At 28.5% G+C, this 4613-nt stretch overlaps 1 protein-coding gene across 1 annotated transcript in view; it reads right to left on the bottom strand.

Annotated features, from left to right (window-relative positions):
- Nucleotides 1–875, bottom strand: part of LOC100574857 — a 13620-nt gene extending 12745 nt beyond the window's left edge. The window contains exon 1 of the mRNA XM_029488168.1: nt 735–875. The gene's annotated coding sequence lies outside the window, so the exon portion shown is untranslated. The remainder of the gene's footprint in view (nt 1–734) is intronic.
- Between the last annotated feature and the right edge of the window lie 3738 nt (nt 876–4613).

Genomic DNA, 4613 nt, shown 5'->3' with positions numbered 1-4613 from the left:
TAAGACCCAGAAAAATGTTCATAACTAAAAGTTTGATAATAGGTCATTTCACCCTATCGCCATAAAAACCAACAGCACACTTATTAAGAATAGTGAACGACAATTTGGTATGTCGTGCTTGTGTAAGACGGAGACAACACATACGGGTGTAGCGTCCTCTTAATGTACCTATTGGCTTTTGCATGTCACTGGTCAATACAATAATCATGCCAGATAAGCTTATCGATGAACTGAGCATCCAAAAAAATAGAAAACAGGATTTTGTATTCTAACTATTTTTTTTGTTTATCGTATTAAACACGGGATTGTCGTTAGTTTATGAATTTATAATAAATACTACCTATTAGGTACTATACAATTTGTGTTAATTCTTATTTCACCTTGATCCACACTAAACTCAACAAGTAAGAGGATTTTAAAAATGTATATTATATTCGTATTTATTGAGTGTACCTATTATTATATATTTCATCCCCCCCCCTATCAAAATTCCTAAATACGCCACTGGTGGTGTTCCAATGTAAAAAAGTTAAGTTTTGAAAAGTTCTATTTAATTTATAAAACAAATATGGGGTGTAGTTTTGCAATACGACCGTAACAATTTTGTTTTGAAGTATAGGTACATCTTTTCATCTACTATCCATAGGCGAAATTTGAGGTTGCTTAGCAACATAGAATTTTTATTCTACTACACTTCTAAAATAATATATCTACAAATAATATTAGGTACCTACCTCCTTCCATGATTGATAATTATTTATATATGTATCTGAAATTCTGAAATGTTGCGATGACACGGTCCTTTCTCATGTAATACTATTCTAATCTGATTCAATATTGTATTTATATATGTACTTATTATGTTTCTATGAAGTATGCATAGTTTATATGTTATATCCATAGTAACCTTCATGTAGGCTGTATCTAGCAAGATAGATAGCCAGATAGGTATAGGTAGTGATAAATAATTTTTAGATATTTATTTAGCCATAGCCCATAGGAATAGAGATATTAATGTAAATTAACAAATTATTTTAAATACCTATACATATTTACAATCTATATAGTAGATATTATTCATCTACAAAAAGCTATAATGGATGACAGTATGACATGCAGTGGTGTATCCGCGTACCCTATATTTGTTGGTTAAGGACAACAACATTTAAATCAAATGTTGACGGAATTGGTCAAAACCACGAATTTATGAACATATTATTAATTTATAGATACAATAAATACATACAATTTTTAATTTTAATATATCTACCTAAGATATAAAAATGTAGTACAAATTTACAATCAACATTTTAACATGAATTTGATTTTTAGTTGGTGGGAGGGTAATAGGTAAAATGTATTTCATCCATCCTGCACCTACGTCCTACAATTCAAATGTTGTTTTACAAAATGTATCATTTTTATGTCGGAATTTTAAACCATTTTTATTAATTATTAATTATATTTTACTTTATACCTAGGTAGGTACTTATTATTTTTTTTTTTTATTGTTTCAATTAAGTAGTTCAGTTGATTAAACATAATACATTATACATTATACATTTATAAACTATTATATTTAGGGTTCTAAATTTGAAATTTTCTGTTCTTTAAATATCTTAATGAAAGTATGAAATATATTTTTTCTTTTTTTAAACGTGTTCGGTTATAGATGATTCGAGACAGTTAATTGTTTACACAGTTAGAATTAAAGGAAAACATATTATTTTTGTTGATTTATTATTTCATATTTGTATATTCTATATTATATAGTGCTAAAAAATATTCCGTGCATTATTTTGAGAATAAAAATATTTTTTTACATGAGTTTTAAAATATTGTTGTATGTGGACCATCAGCGATCCAAAATATAATGGTTTGAAATAAAGTTGAAGTCAATTCCAACAATGAATGAAATAATAGTTTATTTTCAGTAATTATAAAGTGCAAAAAAGTCGTATAATATGTGTGTGTATGTGGCTGAGTGATGCGAAAGTGCTCTGGACTCATTAAGCCTCATTATTTAATACTTAGATCAAATAATTTATTATAAGTATTATAGATTTGTTAAACAACTTATAATATCATAGGCGCAATTTCAATTTTTGGCTTGGTGGGCTGAATGCCTGAATATATTAAAGGCAAGCAGACTATTGCAATATTGCATATTAAAATTGTATGTCCTAGGTTTTTTTTGGGGGGTGGAGGCTATGGCTAAGTTTGGGGGGCTTAGCACCCCCAATCCCCCCCCAATTTGCGCCCATGTATAATATATATGTTACATATTTTCTTTGTTTCATACAATAAAGCAACTTTTTAAAATGTTCACTTAGAAGTTGACGACTATAAACTTTTAGATATAATAAACATATTTTTATTTTTATTTTATTTTTCATCAAAATGAAATATTTCAAGAAAATAAATTTCATGAAATTTTAAAACCCTAATAATATTTTTAAAAATAAAAACAATTTTATACATTTTTAAATAAATATTTTATTTAAAAAAAAATCATATTAAATTCAATATTATTAGTCAATAATTAACTTTAAAAAATGGAGGAGGGATGTCCACATCAAAAATATATCGAGGGGGGAAATGTCATATGTACGAAGTACGCGAATGCAAGTGACATAAATAAGTAGAATTTCGAATGCGCAATGATCATGGTGAGTGGTGAGGCTCGATTTTCATCGCCCATGTTTACTTATAAGTTAAAATAGATGCGGGTATACTGGTATTATGGTCAGCCCGCATTTCAACATCAAAACACGTCATAATCAATTATTATTGTCAATTGTTTGTTATTTACAGCCAGGACAGCCCTAATTAAACCGTTGTAATTATAATAAATAATTATAATTTATAATATATTTCAGTCCTGTCGAATCACCGATTGTGTAGTTGTGACGTTGTGTTGGTTTAAAATTTAAATTTGCTTACACGTAATGCAGTGCTTTTTATTAAATTCCATTTATTGAAAGTATAATTTTTGCTATGAAGGGGGGGGGGGGGTGATACATAGTCACCTCACCAAAAAAATACTACCAAAACAGCGCCAATTGTATGAAGTTGTTTTTCTTGGTATAATATACACCATATCAACTTTCTAAATAGGTATTAGGCAGTAGATTAGTGGAAAAGTATTAAAATTAAGGTGGCGATCAAAATATAACATTTTCAAATTTTATAGAACTGCTGACAATTTTAAAACTGGCACCGGGCTCCTTAAATAACATCGAATTATTTTTGTGTATCTATGACGAATGACAACGTTTTATTAAAAAACTATTTAGTAACCTCCTCGCCGACTACGGAATGAGCATGCCTTCAAAGCAGGGTTGTTATGTTTAAAACGTTTGTTTAAAACACGTTTAAAACGTTTGTTTAAAACACGTTTAAAACATCACAAAAAACATATTGATTTTATTTGAAACGTTTAAACAGACGTTTTAAACATCAATAAAAAACATGTATTTAAAACAATATTTTTAGTAAATTTTAAATCAAAATAACCTATGGATTTTTTCTACTCTGCGGGATACTTTTTTTTTAATGATTTTTTTGTTGAAAATCAACGATTTCAACATTAAAAACGATGGAATCAAAAGCAATAGGGCCAACTGTTGTAGATAAAACTCTATAACTTAAAATAAGCTTTGCCACACGCATATTATTTTGATCGCACATTCGCACCACGTCAGCTTCAAAATCTACATGAGCATGAATAACAAACAAGTCTAAAAAAAAAGTTGTCCTGTAACTTGTAAGTAATACCTAATAATAATAATAGCACAATGACTTGATGACTGTCGAGGGATGCTACCTATGACCTATCTATTGGCTATTGACAAACATATAGAACCCCTTAATTATATTTAAAATGTATTATATATTTATACTTATACTTTATAAATTATAGTACCATACGTCCATACACATTACTACACATCAGATCACTCATTGCTTCATTAACATTATCTGTAATAACTAATAATATAAATGTTTTTCTGTTAATTTATCTAGTTTTAGTTTACTCAAATCTGTACTTACATGATGTAAGTTACATCCATCTTATTTAATGACATTAAATTAATGTATAATATACTTCGATTACTAAAATATCCCACAAAAATCATTACCTAATTTACTATTATCATTTATAGGATATTATTAATAGGTTTTTGAATAATTTTGCACTTGGAACGCAGTTTATAAATTGTTGGATTGAGCTCCTCTACTTAATAATTCCCAATTCGAGCACTGTGTGTAAGACGTAGGTATCACTTTGTGTAATATTTTTGGCACTTTGAAGCAGGGTTGTTAAAAAACACGTTTTTTTAAAAAAAAAAACAAATAAAACGTTTAAAAACAAAAAAAACCGACGTTTTAAACGTTTTTTAAAGTATTGTTTTCTTTACATGTTTAAAACGTTTTTTTTTTGTTTTTAAACAAAACTAAACCTAACCTAACCTACGTCTTACACACAGTGCTCGAATTGGGAATTATTAAGTAGAGGAGCTCAATCCAACAATTTATAAACTGCGTTCCAAGTACAAAATTATTCAACGCAGACTCGTGGGGGACCTCGCCCCCACACCCCCCTTAACCAA

The sequence above is a fragment of the Acyrthosiphon pisum genome, chromosome A1 (genome assembly GCF_005508785.2).
Source record: "Acyrthosiphon pisum isolate AL4f chromosome A1, pea_aphid_22Mar2018_4r6ur, whole genome shotgun sequence".
NCBI lineage: Eukaryota > Metazoa > Arthropoda > Insecta > Hemiptera > Aphididae > Acyrthosiphon > Acyrthosiphon pisum.
Note: the sequence above shows the minus strand (reverse complement) of the source record. Positions and strands in the feature narration are given on the sequence as shown.